Source organism: Triticum urartu, chromosome 5A (assembly GCF_056163025.1).
Source record: "Triticum urartu cultivar PI428250 chromosome 5A, HENAU_Tu73, whole genome shotgun sequence".
Taxonomy (NCBI): Eukaryota; Viridiplantae; Streptophyta; class Magnoliopsida; order Poales; family Poaceae; genus Triticum; species Triticum urartu.
The window spans coordinates 630,737,084-630,756,309 of NC_141877.1; the positions used below are offsets into that span (position 1 = coordinate 630,737,084).

The 19,226-nt window shown below is 44.5% G+C and overlaps 2 pseudogenes; both read right to left on the reverse strand.

Annotated features, from left to right (window-relative positions):
- Nucleotides 1-2,539: 2,539 nt before the first annotated feature.
- Nucleotides 2,540-3,773, reverse strand: LOC147973554 (uncharacterized; annotated as a pseudogene).
- Nucleotides 3,774-3,842: 69 nt separating this feature from the next.
- On the reverse strand, nucleotides 3,843-14,634 carry LOC125507530 (protein TPR1-like; annotated as a pseudogene).
- Between the last annotated feature and the right edge of the window lie 4,592 nt (nucleotides 14,635-19,226).

Consider the following 19,226-nt stretch of genomic DNA (forward strand, 5'->3'; position numbering starts at 1 on the left):
TGATCTTACAGCGACGGGCATCGGTCCTTTATATAGCCTACTGAACCGACTATAGTGCGTACGTGCTGATGTCAATTACGTAAGTAACATCATGGCTGACCTACAATAGTAGAAAACCAAAATGGTCTTGCCAACTTACTGCTACTCCCTTCGTAGCTAAGTAATACTACCCTGGTGCATGCATGTTGCCGACATGCAGCCTTCGAAGACAAGTTTGACACAACACGCGTTGGGTGCCTCCCCCCCCCCCCCCCCCCCCCTCCTTCCTAGAGGCCGCCGCCGCCTCCATGCGATGCGATGCGCCAGTGTGGGGCTGCGGGCAACGGAGCGACGCGAGGGGCCGGTCAGCGGCGACGCGAGTTTTGGACTGGCGGGAGAAAACGAAGGAGGGCTTTGGGCACGGTTGACCGTCTGAGGAGGTCAGCGATGGCTTGCAGGAGCGCGGGCGACGACCGGAGGTAGGGTCGACTTGGGGTGGGTCAAGGGGAAGTGTACAGAATGAGAAGAAGGGAGGAGCGGTGGCGCCGTTTTTCTCGATCTGGGGAGAGAAAAAAGGATCAGGAGGCACGATTCAGTTGGAATCGGCCCGAAAATTAGGGAGCTGCGAACGGAATCGAGGGTGCGGTTGTTTCCCTCATACGGGCGTGGGAACGGCAGAGTTTTTGTTCGCCCTAAACATGTTTTCTTGTTTAATAGTAGTGTAGAAAAAGAATATAATTTAGGACAAGCCTTAGGTGTCTTCTAAAGTACTCCATCCGTCTCAAAATAAGTGAGTCAACTTTGTACTAACTTTGTTACACTAACTTTGTATTAAAGTTAGTACAAAGTTGACTCACTTATTTTGGGACGGAGGGAGTATCACAGTAGAGTCTGATAAGTAGCATATCTGGTTGCTAACATCATCAGGTTCATGTAGCCCCTGCACTGTACTAGCCAGATCACTTTGCTAGCTTTATGTGTGTGAGTGAGTGAAGAATGGTAATGCTAAGCACCGTGTGGGTGACAGTCCAAGAAGAATGGTACCGCCTGCCTCCATTTAAAAGTACAATTGCTAACTACTCCTTCCGTATCAAAATATAAGACACTTTTATAGGATAGTTTAGCCAACAAAACGTCATATATTTTGGTACTGAGGTAGTAGTATAGCACAAAGATCATTTCAAACATAACCATATAAGGATAAATGGTTCTCAGATACAGGGCAGTAGCACCCCGATCACGTGATGATCCAGTTATCTCTACTATTAAAATCTACTGTTAAAGGCGAATGGGTGTGTCATTGTATATATCTAGATCCGAAAACACGCATAATCATATGCCTGCCAACGTCACATGTAAAATGCATAATCTTAAACCCGTATAAGCGATGGCATGCTCCAGAAAATTCTATTATACAACATCCTGAAAGCACAGTATAGAAAATCGATAGAGTATGCCTGGACCCATACACAAGAACACAAAGTCAGCATTGTTCCCCACCTGGCTCGTCTGCAACCGAGCAATCTGACATCCTCAACTCAGCAAATAACTCACTTGCTAAACGATCTGGACTCCAGATCACTAATTACATAACATTCTCACTAATCCACAATGAGATATGACAAAAACAGTTAGAACTGCTACTCAAGAAATGCATGCAGCTCCCTGTTCTTCTTGATGACGCCCTTGTCGCTGACCATCCAAAAGCTTCCTCATACCCTCCTTCAAGGAAACATAGGAATGATTCAGGATCAGAATATTTTATTATCATTGGTCACTCAAATGTTATGTGCGTAAATCAAAATAATCAACTTTGATCCATCAACATAGTTTAAAAAACTGATCATATTGGAGACTAGCATGTTTTATCGAAAGCTCCAGCCAATACAGCTTAAATGTCCTCATATTGGAGACTAGCATGTTTCCATTTCATAGTTGCATTCCATTATAAAAAAACTGATCATACAAGAAGAAATGTGTGCCTGAGGAAAACTTCCATGGTTCATGCACAAGCTCAGTCATGTAAAATGGATGATCCACTTGTGTTCAAGAAAAAATCTGATCCACTAAGTAACATTCTTTTAAAAACAAGTATTAACAAACTCAAGCATAAGTTTAAGAAAAAATGATATTGTGCAAAGTATATGAAAAGAAAATTGCATATACATAACTTCAGCAAAAACAATCTCATAAGCTTGAGGTTCACAGCTCAAAGGTAGGCAGTGAAAAATTACCCAAATTTAAGAAACAGTAAGCTAAAAATCCAGGTTTTGTAATAATATTTCAGGACAATAAAGTGGTCAACATGGTAACAAGGCTAGACACTTTCAGCTCTGATACACGTTTTATACTTTTGTAGGTATTAAACACCATGTAATATTAGTCCATTAAATTGGCTACACAAGTGATTGCAAGACATCTTAAGGAAAGTAGTATTATCTAGTCACTTAACAAGTACTCCCTCCGTAAACAAATATAAGAGCATTTAGATCTTATTATACTAATTAACACAATCCCACGATTATACAAAACAGTGCAATGAATCGTGCATATAGCGAAACTATGTAACCTCAACAAAAGCAATATACAAATCATCTAAATGCCAAAAGGCAAACCTTGCAAGGTTATCAGTGAGAGCAGGGAATATGGGCGGCCAAATCATTGTAAGAGGATGGATATCACCCAAATCCAGTTCTTCTTCTGTCATATCATACACTTTACGCAACTGCCTACACTTGACATCTAAGTGAAGTGCGCATTGGCCCATCTCCAAGAACACAAACTCAGCATACGACCCCACATGGTTTATCCAGAGAGGAGCAATGGGCTCATCCTCAACCTCACAACCTGGAATCCTCAAATTAGCAACCATGTCACGCAAAGAAATGGTGTCCACCAGCAACCAGTTGTCCCCCTTGTGGAGCCAGATGTCAAGCTGAAGATTCTTAGCATGGATGAGATACACATCAGAAGCATCATGAGCCGGTGCCAACATGGTATCTCTATCGCCATACTCCACCCATGTGGGAGCTGAACCGTGGAGATGCTTGAGGTAGTCAAATCAAAGAAATCAATGCTGTCTGTGTGCTCGCTATGTAGATTTTATTGTTGGCGAGCACAGCTTTTGGTTCCCATTCCGGATCAAGAAGTTGGTCTTTGTTGAAGGTAAGACATGTGCGCCACACACCATCACCATGTCACAACATATTTACGTGCACCGTATATTTTGTTCTCTGCATGTTAGCCACAAGCAACACATGAAACTAGGACACACTGTCGGCTTCTTCCACCAAGAGCATACTATAGTAATAATCGTCCTGGATTTGGATGTGTGGTAATGGTGGGACGACAGCCAGGCCTCTCTCAGGACATAATGGACTGTGCACCCGACTTGTGAAATTGTTGTCGTTGACCAGGTTGTACAAGCTGATGAGGACTCTGCCTTTCCGGGAGCAGCGGAAGTTGGCCGGGGCGCCGTGGTAGAAGCCCCAACTGTAGCTCTGCACAGTGCGGATGACGGTCGAAAGCTCTGGGGGCTGAGGTAGCATCGGGATGAAGCAAATAGAAGCCATGTTATAATCCTTCCTGTTCTCGATGTAGAAGCTGAGGAGGCGGGGTGGGTGGCGCTCGTGGAAAAGGCGGAGGAAGGCAGGTTCGGAGGCATGCTGGTACCAGCGCTTGCAGACGAGGGCGGCATGGACGAGGGTGGTTGGGAAGCCGACGCGGATGATGATCTCCCTGAGGAGGTTGTCGTCGTCGAGCACCTTGGATACCTTTTCAGCACATGCAGACATCACATAAGAATCATTCTTGGAGACCAACAAATGTTGATAACCTTCTCCAAACGCCCATGATGAGAAGTACTAACAAACAATCAAGAATAAGATGGCACGAACCTTGCTGGCGTGGTCAGTTTCTAGCATTGTATCAACACAAAATTGCTGAACCTCCTTCAGCTCCCAAGGTTTCGCTTTATCAGACTTTTCTTCTGAAATTCTTCGCTTTTTATCTACGCTTCCAAATGCTCGATCACTGCAATTCTATCATTATCATGATTAAGTTAGATGATGCTTAGATTGTTGTTGATAAGGTAAGCATGGAGGCATTAAAACATATGAAACTTGTCAAAGTATTTTTTTTCTTCTGGATCAGCATACCACTTGAGATGGCTTTGCAGGATATTTTGTGTCTAAGTCATCAGTTTGGCCAATGTTAGGAGAGATGCTCGCGACAATAGCAGGATCTGAGACCTATTAATTTAAATTATTCAGTGTTAGAAACTTTCTCAAAACTATACCCGCAACCTGTCCTGACAATAGAAGGCCGAAAAATATGTGCTTACCTTCATCTCAGAAGCTTCATATGGCGATCTGAATACTTCGGAAGGCACATTACCAAAAGCCGGTAAAGATCTGAGCCCATCAGTATTTGCAAGTATCTTAAAACCACTATCTACTGTATTAACAGCAAGCAGATTGCCTTCTTTATTGAACCTTAATCGTGGAAAGCTCTGTTAAAATTTACAGGAGGTTAGATTACCAAACGGAGAAAAAAGGTTGAAAAATAAAATAGGGAACAAAAACTCACTGGCAAGCCTCCACCAGCTTCAATGCAGGTAAGCATGTTGGTGTTATCGACATCCCAAAACATAATTTGGTTATCTTCGCCAGCAGCTAAAATGTGATTCCGAGCTGTATCAAACTGCACGACACCCTGCGCTACACCAGATGGTTTTTTACGGAATCCAGAATATGACCTCTCGACAGATACTTCAATTTGGTTCCACTCAACTAAATGTGTGTCCCCCTCTTTGCTTGTTCCGCAAGAGAACAACCTTCAAATCGACAACAAGTAAATATTACATCAATGATAACTCGAAACACTTCTAGCGAGCAAAATAACACATCTATGTTTACCTAGTGCCATCGGCACTATTGAGAATTGCACCACACCATTTTCCTGGAACATCAAAGTCCAGCTTAGTTCCCAGATACTCATAAAGCCATGTCTTCATTTTCCCATCAAGGGAAATTGAGAAAATAAACTGCAGGGTAGACAATAAAATTATGTATCAGTACACCAGATAAAGGCTGATGTGCTTGAAAAAACTATGCATTCATAAATCTCTCTCAGAGTACAAAATACAAGCATCGTCCTCATGATGGCTCGTACTGCCTCACTTCGATTATACTTGAGTAAACTTTTGAAGCATGGACTAACGAGCAACCATCTATATCCGTTGCATTCTGAGATGTTAATGCGTAAATATTGTGTTCAGACGGCACACACATTAACCTTGTCTATGTGATGAGGCCAAATAGAATACACAGGTGCCTCATGCCCTTCAAACGAATATATTTTCTGCCCATGCATGTCCCAGACCTACAAAATGGGAAGGAAGTTACGGCAGACCAGGCTGGGCGAAAAGGAAATAGATGATAACCATTTAAGTCATGTCAGATACCTTTATCAGCTTGTCATCTCCGCAAGTGACAACATAAAGTTGCTTACGTGACATAGAAAACTATGTCATTAACTCTTCCAGAATGAGCCTCAATCTGACATGAAGAATGAATGGGTTAGTAACAACAGTCATTTAATATAATGACATGTAACATCTATATAATTGAAGTTCAAAGGCAATTAGAAGAACAAACCTCTACAAATTGATATGTTTCATTTGGATGCCGGTATGCATGCAGATGGATCAAATGCTTTGTAAATGCAACACCTAAAAGAAAAGAAAAAGTATGCTTAAACAACAATGGAGCACCATACGAACAACATATGAATGCAATATAGAGTTACTGGGTGAAGACTGAAATATTAACACTAACCAATCAAGTCTCCATCAGGGCTCCATGTAACTCGATTAACGGCCATGGAAGAGTCTTTAGCCATGACACCCTTCTCTCATACAAGATAAAACAAGAGGCACATATATAATATCAGAACATGTAGGTTTGCAAACAAAGTACATGACTACAAGTAAAAGAAAAGAGGAGCAGATTACATACAGAAGTTTAACTTGTGCTCAGTTACCTGAAATTGTGTTGAACATGCTTGCATGTCCCAAATTTCGAAGGGCTTTGTGAGCAGCCTCTCACGCATACTGATCTCCCAGAGTGTAAATTCACCATTAGCAGATCCAACTATTTGAGCAGTAAACATGACAAGAAAATCAATTAGCTGTTGAAATCCGAACATTCACGCCCAAATCACATGAAATACCTTTTATACTTGCAAAGTTGCAACTGCATTTGTTTTTTCTGATATAGTAAATTAGCAACCTTGACCATACCTAGTAGTAGCGTATGACGAGAAGGATGAAAGTCCATGCTAGTTACATTAGATCCCTGTGATAGCGTGCAAGCTACTTTCATAGGAAGGTCATCCAGTGATCGTGAAGGTTGAGGAATATGTCCAGTGGGACTCAGTTTCTCCATCAGATGATCCGATTCTGTAATTTTATGGTCTATTATTGTTGGGCATTTTCATCAGGGAAACCGATTGATAAATAATGCAATATAACTATATAAGTATAGAACTGAGGTCACAAATCACATCGACATATATTAGGCTCCCTTTGGTTCATAGGATAGAAAAAATGCAGGAATAGGAAAACACAGGAATAAAATAGAAATCCGGTGGAGAACAAAGGAGTGAAAAACATATGAATTTTTCCAAGTTGGTCATTAGGTTTGTAGTAAAGGTAAAAAATTAACGAGTCTAACTAAAGTGAATAAATTGGCCTAACAAATTTGTGTATCGATAAACAAACTTGCCTAACAACATAATACGAACATGTCTTATTTACTCAATAAATGGACCCATCTATTTCATGTTAACCATAAATGGAAGTGGATTGAACCAAAAGAACCAACTCACGGACCCTTTGACGAAAAAAGGAAAAGAAAAAATAAACAACTCATTTAGGCACCCACACAAACAGTCAAACTAGAGCACAAGCTGGTTGTCCAAATGAGCCTCCTGTAATCGCGGTGTAGAGAAGACTTTGTATTTGTAACCATCTGTTGGTGTTTGGAACGGCTTCTAGCAACTGAGATATTGTAATTGGTACATGGTGTATATAAAGTCTCAGGAACGCCCATAACATCAACAAAGCATAGGCATAACGCTCTTGAATATATCCACACAACGATACATCAACGAAGAGATAGCCAAAATTCATTTTGGCACTGCAGTCTAAAGCAAATTTTGTAACCACGGCTCTTGCATATGACTCAACCTGGGATTGGGGCGGGTTCGCGTGGGTCCAAATGGTTGTTTTTTTGTGTGGTTCTCAAACGGCAATGGTTCAAACGGTTCAGCTAGAAAGTCATCTGGACTGGAGAGGGTTCAGTAGATTACTGACTATGTTGCGTAGATACTTTCGGAAGCACATGTATCCAGCCAGATACTGCCCCGATATGCGGATACTGCCCTGATACGTGTCCTGTAAGTATCCTTTTGTGGGCATACTGGTGCAATACATTTTGGATACTGATATGCGTGTGAGTGTGATGTGAGAATTATGAATGTGATTACCTTGTTTGTTAAGCAATTTTATTGATACATCATCCATCGAAGGAAAATGAATGAATCATTGAATGAAGAACTACAATATTTTTTGAAGACTCCATTGATTACATTGTAAGCATGATGTATCTAACCATTTCATTTGTTATTAGTATTTACTGCTGTACTAATTTACTACGTTTTGATGTAATGTTTCCATTTGGAAGGTCAGATGATCTAAAGGAAACCTGGAATATTTGCTGGAAGACTTCATCAATTCAACAAAAAGGTAACGCTTCCTATCAAAACCCCTTATTGTTTTAATTTTTAATAATTAAGATCTATATACAAACTTATCCCTGTATCCTAGTTTTTAAAGAAAAATTGATGTATCAGGTGTATCCCTTTATCGCATATCCGATACGTATCCAAGTATCCAGGCAACATAGATTAACTATCTGGTGTGCTGCGGCCTGATCCCAAACTGCACATCTGGAGATACTAAAGCTCCATTTGAGGTCATCTTGCATCAGCCTGCCGATACTATGCTAAAATGAGAAGTAGTGTGATGTTGCTACCATGCTGAAATGCAATTCTTTCACTTTGTATGGTGCTGCTATCTTGTATGGGTAACTAGTGATTCTATTGTACCTAGGAAGATAATGAAATTTCTGCTAGTATTAAATTCTGATGCACCGGATCCATCATGTGCTATTAGTTTCATGAGTTTCTAACCATGTTTTTTTTTCTAACCATCTTAAGAGACTTCCTTCCTTGCTGGCACATGTGGAATGCTGATATGTGTAGGAATAAAAGATAATTCTGTTTTCCATGTCAAGAAATAATTGTTCTTCTATGCCGAACATTTATTTTCGGCAGGTTTGTCGATTGTCAACAGATCTATGCTTACCATCATGTAGTACTATTGATTGTGGGCATGGCTAATTTGAAGATACCTTTCGCCGTCGCCGTCACTCTCTACTGCAGTGCCTTAAATCAGATTTTTATTATCGCCATATTTTTTTATTATTAATACATGGAGATGCTCCAGAACACTTTCATTATATTTTTCCTTTTGTTGTGAAAATATTGTGCTGCATCTGGAAATACCATGTGAGGAAAATTTAGTATATTGCACCTTATTTTAGATTCTTCTTTTATGTGCCGTACTGCACTCAGTGAAGGGTTCATGTAGAATTATATGGAAGGGAAATGTCCACTGTATGGACAGCCATACTCATGACTCAGTTATGGAAATTATCATACGAGTTAGTTAGCTGACCAGTGTCACTCTGAGCTCTACCGTTTGGCGGGAGTCGTGCACAGCTTTGTTGGGCATCCAAGGTTTCTAAATGGAGAATAGATTGAGTTGAAATCACAAATGTGAAATGGATTGGGCGGATTGGAGTCTAGACGCTTATCAGTGGATTGAGTTGGTATGGTATGGGAGTGAGATGATTTGTACATGGGTGTGGTTTGGCTTCGGTGCAGTGCAGGCTTGTCCCCATTCCCAGGTTGACATACAATGAAATTTAGATGAGATTTTTTTCTAAAGGAAGCACAAGCATGCCTATCATATGTACATAGGAGAAAGGGTGAAGAGACCCATACACAGCTGACTTGATGTATAAATTGATGATTCCATTGCAGCTATGGAAGCTTCTGGCAAAGAGAGTGTATTTTTAGGTTCCGGGTGGCTAGACACCCTGTTATCATGACCACCCAAGCAGTACCCAGCTCCTTGAGATATGTGCGGGTCTTTGCACCACTGTTTGGATTTGCAGACTAGGTGAATAGTAAGCGCGGTAGACTGAAATTATTTGAAACGCATCTGGGCCTAGATCGCTACTGTTTATGATAGGCAGAATCCATAGCCTCTGTCACCGGCCAATACCATCGAAAGAGATGATAGACATGTCGGCCCGTTTTTCAAACCAACGACAAGACCACACCCCCAAACCTGCGTTCGTCTTCAACCCCTCGCATAGAAACACACCGCCCGGTGCCAATGGAATCCACTCAGATCGGCAGAGATGGCATCGTGGCTGGGACGCGTTGATTCCAAGTTCCAACCATGGCCATAACTCTCCGATCGAAGTAATAGAGGGACGTGCGGCTGTTCATGGTCTAGAAATTCTAGGATCAATCGTCCCTGATCTGGAAACTGAACCAAGACCCTGGTTAATTAGTATAATATGATGAGTCAGAGAGAGTAAAAATAGTTTGGTGAAGGAATCGTCTGAAAACGAGCAACAAAAACTGTTGCGAGACGTGCACTCTCTGCATGTCCTGACACCACCGCCCCCCTCGGCCATTAAAACGGCACCTCTGAGTTGTCATTTCATAAGAAGCTGATGATCAACACAGCACATATGCTTGCATGCGTACTTCTGCAACCATAGCTCTCCTGTCAGGCCTACTCCTGCAAAGCCTATTTCCCTCCCTACTCCATCCCTTCCGTCGCTGTTTGTCTCAATAAACAATCCTGAGTAATCACGCGCGAATCAACCTGTGGTTGAGTTGGTTAGGTGGACAGTGGTATTCCCAACCACTAGGGTTCAAATCCTGATGCTCGCATTATTCCTGAATTTATTTCAGGATTTCCGGCGATGCGCTTTCAGTGGAAGGAGACGTTCCCCACTAGTAGAAAATAGGGCTTTGGTCCAGGCCGGGTCAGCCCATTAGTCCCGGTTCAGTCTAGAACCGGGACCAATGTGGGCATTGGTCCCGGTTCGTGAGCCCAGGGGGCCGGCCGGGCCACGTGGGCCATTGGTCCCGGTTCATCTGGACCTTTTGGTCCCGGTTGGTGGGATGAACCGGAACCAATGGGCCTCGCTCCTGGCCCATCACCATTGGTCCCGCTTGGTGGCTTGAACCGGTACCAAAGGCTCCCCTTTAGTCCCGGCTCATGTCACCAACCGGGACCAATGAGGTGCCTATATATACGAGGGGGAGAGGGCTTTGTGGTGCTCTAGCTCACCTCCTATGCACATGAGGTGTTCGATGGAATGCCCGAGCCACACTACTTAAGCTTTCTCCTCTCGAAGCTCGACCTCCAAACTCCATTTTCCTCGAGATTTGTCTAGATTTAGCGGTCCGTCACGCCCCGTCCCCGTCTTCACCGCCGTCGATCACCCGCGCCGATCTCATCACCGACACCACCGTGGTGAGCCTCTTGTTCTTATCTTCTTTCTGAAAGGAAAAATATTCTTACTTGTATGTTTAGATAGATACTTGTATCATTTTCTTACATTTATTATTGCATCTTATATAGTGCGATGGTTTTGGTATCCGCCCCCGTCGGCCCTCGTCCTGTCTATGATTCGGATGTGGTATGTATATTATGTTTATAACTATTGGTTCATTTATTGTTTATGAAAATTATGCCGACCAATGTGACATAGATTTTATTTATCTAGGATGTATGTGAATCGGAAATGCCAACCGACCCTATTGTCGAGAGGTTAAATTTAGTTGAAGAAGAAAACAATTTGTTGAAGGAAAAATAAAAAAATTGAGGAGGAGAAGATGATATTGGAGTTGCATGTTGCGGATGTCGTTGATGATCACAAGATCAAGATGGATGCAATGCGCTTGAAGATTAGAAATATTAGAAAATATGCCATTCATACCGAGGCTTGGTATCATTATGCCGTTGGATCAATTGTTACCTTGGTTGCGATTATGATCACATTTGTTTTCGCATTGAAATGTTTTACATAGTTTCAATGTATGGTTTAATTAATTGGATGCTCTGGAGAGCTATATGTTGTTAGATGAGAACTATGTATGCACTTTGGTTTTAATGTGATGATGAACTTCTATTAATTTGGACACTTAATTATATATAATGCACGCAGATGAACCGGCAATGGATGTACGGTGACAGACACACCCGCGAGTACATTAAGGGCGTGCATGAGTTTCTCGATGCGGATGAGGCAAACAAGCAGAATGGTTTTATATGTTGTCCATGCACTGAATGTGGGAATACGAGGTCTTACTCTAACCGGAAAATCCTTCACTCCCACCTGCTTTACAATGGTTTCATGCCACACTATAATGTTTGGATGAGGCACGGAGAAATAAGGGTTATGATGGAAGACGGCAAAGAAGAAGACTACGATGACAACTATGTGCCCCCTGAATACGGTGATGCTGCAACCGGGGGAGCTGGTGAAGATCAAGAGGAACCAGACGATGTGCCCAATGATACTGCAACGGGTGAAGCTGCTGAAGATCAAGAGGAACCAGACGATGTGCCCGATGATGATGATCTCCGCCGGGTCATTGTCGATACAAGGACGCAATGCATTAGTCAAAAGGAGAAGCTGAAGTTCGATCGCATGTTAGAGGATCACAAAAAGGGTTATACCCCAATTGCGAAGATGGCAACACAAAGCTCGGTACCGTACTGGAATTGCTGCAGTGGAAGGCAGAGAATGCTGTGGCAGACAAAGGATTTGAGAAGCTACTAAAAATATTGAAGAAGAAGCTTCCAAAGGATAACGAATTGCCCGACAGTACATACGCAGCAAAGAAGGTCGTATGCCCTCTAGGATTGGAGGTGGAGAAGATACATGCATGTCCTAATGACTGCATCCTCTACCGCGGTGCATACAAGGATCTGAACGCATGCCCGGTATGCGGTGCATTGCGGTATAAGATCAGACGAGATGACCCTGGTGATGTTGACGGCGAGCCCCCCAGGAAGAGGGTTCCTGCGAAGGTGATGTGGTATGCTCCTATAATACCACGGTTGAAACGTCTGTTCAAAAACGAAAAGCATGCCAAGTTGATGCGATGGCACAGTGAGAACCGAAAGAAAGATGGGAAGTTGAGAGCACCCGCTGACGGGTCGCAGTGGAGAAAAATCGAGAGAAAGTACTGGGATGAGTTTGCAAAGGAGCCAAGAAATGTATGGTTTGCTTTAAGCGCGGATGGCATTAATCCTTTCGGGGAGCAGAGCAGCAATCACAACACCTGGCCCGTGACTCTATGTATGTATAACCTTCCTCCTTGGATGTGCATGAAGCGGAAGTTCATTATGATGTCAGTTCTCATCCAAGGCCCTAAGCAACCCGGCAACGAAATTGATGTGTACCTAAGGCCATTAGTTGAAGAACTTTTACAGCTGTGAAATGAAAATGGTGTACATACGTGGGATGAGCATAGACAGGAGGAATTTAACCTTAAGGCGTTGTTGTTCGTGACCATCAACGATTGGCCCGCTCTCAGTAACCTTTCAGGACAGACAGACAAAGGATACCACGCATGCACGCACTGTTTAGATGACACTGAAAGTATATACCTGGACAAATGCAGGAAGAATGTGTACCTGGGCCATCGTCGATTTCTTCCGACCAACCATCAATGTCGAAAGAAAGGCAAGCATTTCAAAGGCGAGGCAGATCACCGGAAGAAGCATGCCATGCGCACCGGTGATCACGTGCTTGCTATGGTCAATGATTTACACTACGTAATCTTTGCAAATGGTTCCGGTGGACTAGCTGTTCCGAATGACACTGAGGGACACGCACCCATGTGGAAGAAGAAATCTATATTTTAGGACCTACCCTACTGGAAAGACCTAGAGGTCCGCTCCTCAATCGACGTGATGCACGTGATGAAGAACCTTTGCGTGAACCTGCTAGGCTTCTTGGGCGTGTATGGGAAGACAAAAGATACACCTGAGGCAAGGGAGGACCTGCAACGTTTGCACGAAAAAGACGGCATGCCTCCGAAGCAGTATAAAGGTCCTGCCAGCTACGCTCTTACGAAAGAAGAGAAAGAAATCTTCTTTGAATGCCTGCTCAGTATGAAGGTCACGACTGGCTTCTCGTCGAATATAAAGGGAATAATAAATATGCCAGAGAAAAAGTTTCAGAACCTAAAGTCTCATGACTGCCACGTGATTATGACGCAACTGCTTCCGGTTGCATTGAGGGGGCTTCTACCGGAAAACGTCCAATTAGCCATTGTGAAGCTATGTGCATTCCTCAATGCAATCTCTCAGAAGGTGATCGATCCAGAAATCGTACCAAGGCTAAGGAGTGATGTGGCGCAATGTCTTGTCAGTTTCTCGCTGGTGTTCCCACCATCTTTCTTCAATATCATGACGCACGTCCTAGTTCATCTAGTCGACGAGATTGTCATCCTGGGGCCCGTATTTCTACACAATATGTTCCCCTTTGAGAGGTTCATGGGAGTCCTAAAGAAATATGTCCGTAATCGCGCTAGGCCAGAAGGAAGCATCTCCATGGGCCATCAAACAGAGGATGTTATCGGGTTTTGTGTTGACTTCACCCCTGGCCTTAATAAGATAGGTCTCCCTAAATCACGGTATGAGGGGAGACTGACTGGAAAAGGCACTCTTGGAAGAGACTCAATAATATGCAGGGACGGATATTCTTGGTCTCAAGCACACTACACAGTTCTACAGAACTCTACCTTGGTGACCCCGTATGTCGATGAACACAAGAACAGTCTGCGTTCCAAACACCCGGAGCAGTGCGACGACTGGATTACATGTGAACACATCAGGACTTTCAGCAGTTGATTGGAAACACGTCTCAGAGGTGACAACACTGTTTGTGATGAGTTGTACTTGTTGTCCAGGGGACCACCTTTGACTGTATTGACTTACAAAGGATACGAGATAAATGGGAATACATTTTACACGATCGCCCAAGATCAAAAGAGCACCAACCAAAACAGTGGTGTCCGCTTTGATGCAGCAAGCGAGAGCGGAAAGGATACATACTATGGTTACATAGTGGACATATGGGAACTTGACTACGGACCTGATTTTAAGGCCCCTTTGTTTAAGTGCAAATGGGTCAATCTGTTAGGCGGCGGTTGGTCCCGGTTGGTGGCACCAACCGGGACTAAAGGGGGGCATTAGTCCCGGGTCGTAGCACCAACAGGGACCAATGCTCTTGCTATATATACAGCACTTTGCAGTTTTCGCCAAAATTCATCTGTTTCTTCTCGCCTCGACGCCTTCTGCTCCTCGTCGCCGTCACCGCCGAGCCCTGCCCCGACGCCGTCAGGCTGGTCCACCTTGCCGTCGCCGCCGCTGAGCCACTGCCCCGACACCGTCGCCGCGCCCGCCGCCCCTGCCGGCCCCGACACCATCGCCGTCGCCGCGCGCGCCGCCCCTGCCCCGACCCCGTCGTCGCCGCGTGCGCCACCCGTTCCCCGACCCCGTAGTCGTCGCCGCGCGCGCCGCCCCTTCCCCGACCCCGTCACCGTCGCCGCGTGCGCCGCCCCTTCCCCAACCCCGTCGCCGTCGCCCCGACCACACGCCGCCACCTTCGGTCCGGCCGCCGGCGCCCTTTCCTCTTATTTTTTTCATTATTATAAAAATGTGCATATATGTATATGTTCTCTGTGTATATATGTTCATATATGCAAAAGTTAGATTTTAGAAAAACTTTATATATGCAAAAGTTTATATATGCAAAAATTTATACATATATGCAAGTATATATGTATTTTATATATGCAAAAATTTATATATCTAGCTAGGAAGAAGGAAGAAAGGAAGAAGAAGAAAAACTTATATATGAGAAATGTATGTATGTATATATGAGAAATGTATGTATGTATAGATGTATGTATGTGGATACATGAGGGGGGGTCGATATACCCCCTCTCCGATAGCATTTTTGTGCATTTTAGGTTAGTGTATATATATGTTGATGTATATATGCAAAAGATAGATTTTTAGAAAAAATACTATTTTTTCTGTTGATGATATGATGATGTTTTTTTTTCATATATGCATTTTTTTTCATATATGCATTAATTTTTTTAAGTTGTTAGTAGATATCAATTTTAGGTTAGTGCCTTTTATCACTGATTTTAGGTTAGTTGATCGATTTAGTGCATTTTATGTTTGTTGCATTTTAGGTTAGTGCATTTTATGTTAGTGGAGAGGAAAAAGTAAAATAAGGAAAAGAAAAATAAGTAGAGAAAGAAGGAGAAGAAGAAGGAGAAGACGAGGAGAGGAAGAAGAGGAAGAAGAAGAAAAAAAGAGGAGAAGAAGAAGGAATAGAGGAGCTTCTTCTCCTTTTTTTCTCCTCTTTTTTTTCTTCTTCTTCTTAATTTTTATCGGGAACGAGGGTGCCGAGGATCGCCGAGGGGTCGAGGGTCGGGAACTAGGGTCGAGGGTCGTTAAGGGGTCAAGGGTCGAGGGTTTCAGGGTCGAGGGTTCGAGGGTTCTATAGGGTCGAGGGTCGAGGGTTCCAGGGTTGTCTAGGGGTCGAGGGTTCCAGGGTCGTCGAGGGTTCGAGGGGTCGAGGATCGCCGAGGGGTCGAGAGAGGTTTCCTAGTGTCAAAGTATTGAAGAAATCCATGGCTTCATCATTAGCCGGAAGTAACCAGGGCATGACGAAGTCCGCCAAAATTATTTTGGAATGGTGTCCCGGATAGGATAATTTGCCTTTTTGTATGAATTTCAGCAAAGGCCTTCCAAATAACGATATTTGGAAGGTTCTTGCTGAACTTTGTATCAAAAAGCGAATTATCCTATCTAGGACTCCGTTCCAAAATAACTTTGGAGAGCTTCGTACCATCATGCACATGTTACTTTCGCCTAATGATGAAGACATGGTTTTGTTGAATCCTTTGACACTACGCAACCTCCCGACCCCTCGGCGATCCTCTCAAACATGAGAGGAAGAAGAGGATCGCCGAGGGGTCGAGGGTTCCAGGATCGTCGAGGGTTCGAGGGGTCGAGGATCGCCGAGGGGTCGAGAGAGGTTTCCTAGTGTCAAAGTATTGAAGAAATACATGGCTTCATCATTAGCCAGAAGTAACCAGGGCATGACGAAGTCCTTCAAAAATATTTTGGAATGGTGTCCCGGATAGGATAATTTGCCTTCTTGTATGAATTTCAGCAAAGGCCTCCCAAATAACGATATTTGGAAGGTTCTTGCTGAACTTTGTACCAAAAAGCGAATTATCCTATCTAGGACTCCGTTCCAAAATAACTTTGGAGAGCTTCGTACCATCATGCACATGTTACTTTCGCCTAATGATGAAGACATGGTTTTGTTGAATCCTTTGACACTAGGCAACCTCCCGACCCCTCGGCGATGCTCTCGAACATGAGAGGAAGAAGAGGATAAAAAAAGAAGAGGAAGAAGAAAAAAAAGAGAAGAAAGAATAGAGGAGTTCTTCTCCTCTATTCTTTCTTCTCCTCTTTTTTTTCTTCTTCTTCTTCTTTTTTTATCGGGAACGAGGGTCGTCGAGGGACATAGATGTAGTGTCGTCGTTGTCGATATATACCCCCTCCCGATAGCTTACTATGATTAGGTAGCTAGTTCTACGTTTGGCACTAATATATCCATCTGTCATGTTTGAATAATAATTGCCATGTTGTAAATATTTGTAGAAACTATGGACACCGCCCTAGACGAAGCAAAAGAAGCGTTGTTGAGGGACATAATCGCAGAAGGATGTGATGCCGTCTCGTTGTTTCTCAACGAAACCGATGGTCTGGAAGGAGAGGGTGAACAAGCTGGCTATGGTGACCTAATGCCGGTGCAAGAAGAAGAATATGAGGACGGCTCCGGTGACCCAATGCCGGTGCAAGAAGGAGACCGTGATGACGGCTCCGGTGACCGAACCGAGTCCGGCCAGGTATATATATTAGTTAAGCCTGTGCTGACTAGCTGATTGATGCATTCATTGTTTTGGTATGTACACATATTAATTAAGTCTTTGTTCTTTTTTCTAGCCCTCCGGATCGAGCACAACTTCGGTAAAGAGACGAGGCCCGAAGAAAAAGTTGAGCTCGGATGAAAAGTTTGAGATCATAGCAATCGCGCCCAATGGCCAACCGATTGAACTCCTCCGGACAAAGAGTGCATTTGTTGCTCAGTGCGGGGTTCTGGTTAGGGACAAGATCCCGATAAGCATCCAGCAATGGTTTAAGCCGGCTACAGAAGACCCTGAGGTGTCTTATGTCAATGATATGCAAAAAAATGATCTTTGGACTGAGCTGAAGTCAAATTTCACCCTACCGCCAGAGGATAATCCAGAGAACCCAGTTAAAGAGAAATTAATCAAGTCTTTTGCTCTTAAGAGGATGGCAGAACTATTCAGGAGGTGGAAGAAAGAGCTGAATAAGTTTGTCGAAAATAATGAGACACCAGAATTCAAGGGCAGATATGAGAAGATCAGAGATCACTGGCCCGCATTTGTGGCCCACAAGACATCGGAAAAGAGTAAGAAGATGTCGACGACAAACAAGCAAAATGCTGCGAAGAAGATGCTTCACCATCGCACGGGGTCAGGTGGCTACCTCGTAGCCCGGCCTAAGTGGGCCAAGACTTTGAATGATCTGGTTGATAAAGGGATCGAACCAGAGACAATTAGATGGCCAGACCGTTGCCGGACTTTGTTCTTCGGGGCTGGCGGAACCTTGGACCCTGTAACAGGGAAGTGCATTTGGATGAACGATCAAATAGACATACCAGTCAGGAAGCTTAAGCAGTATATCAAAGCAGTGCAGCAAGGGAAGTTCTTTCCAGACAGAGAGAACAACGAGCTCACAATGGCCCTCGGGAATCCTGAGCACCCTGGACGGACACGAGGCACGCCAGGCTCCATTCCGTGGAAGGTTGGGTTTCTGGACGCAGGCGGTTACAAATCCCATGAGAGGAGGAAAAAAGTGCAGCAGACCCAAATGCAGGCGCTGCAAGCAAGGGTAGACGCGATAGAGGAACGAGAAGCAAATCGCAGCAAACGTACTGCCGAAGCCTCCCCCGAAGCTACCCCGCCATCTCAGCGCAGAAGCAGCGTGGCTTCCACCGAGCTGCTTCAGCCAGAGCATGCCTTGATGGCTCCTGCCAGCTATCCCGTGGATGCTATCACGGAGTCTCAAAATTGCCACCTTATGACGCAATGGATGAATTTGAAGGTCAAGGCGGCTGTTGGCTCTGTTTATCCTACTGAACCCGGCGCAACTTTTCACTGCCGGCCGATTCCAGAAGGATATGCTAGGGTGATGGTGGATGAAATAACGGAGGGATTTGAGGACCTCCAGCTTGACCACCCTACCGGTGAAGGGGAGACTCGGCTGGGGTCTGCTCTGAAGACTCCATGCCTATGGCGGAAGGAGCTCATCAACCTTCCGAACTGGATGCCTCCGCCTCCTCCTCCTCCTCCGGTGAGTCAGGGCACTCCGCCTCCTCCACCGCCTCCTCCTCCGGCGAGTGACGATCAGGGCCCTCGGCCGGCTCCTTCTCCGGCGCGTGGCGGCACTCCGCCTCCTTCTCCGTCTGCGCCGACGCGCCTGAGCAGGCAGCCTCCTCCTTCTCCGCCTCGTCAGCAAGGGCGGAAGAGACCTGCCGCCGCTCCAGCTGCTCCGGCGTGTCGTAGTCCTTCTCCTCCGCCTCGTAAGCAAGTAAAGAAGACAACCGCTCTGTCTGCTCGGTGGCGTCTAGCAGTACAACCAGAGGCGGGAGGACATACAGATTCGGTCCTTCTCTGAAGACTTCAGAGAAGTTACCATATGAGAGGACCCCGGAGGAGAACGCCGAGATCGCGCGAACTGAAGTGGATGACTGGTTTCAAGGGTTGAGAGCAAAGAGACATACACCTCCGGAGGAGAAGGTAGATCCGGTGAAAGTGAAGCGCACTCTGGCTGCCCTGGCAAAACCACCCAAGTCTCCGCCGAAAGGCAACTATGAGAGCATTATTGCAAAGACATGGGCCGA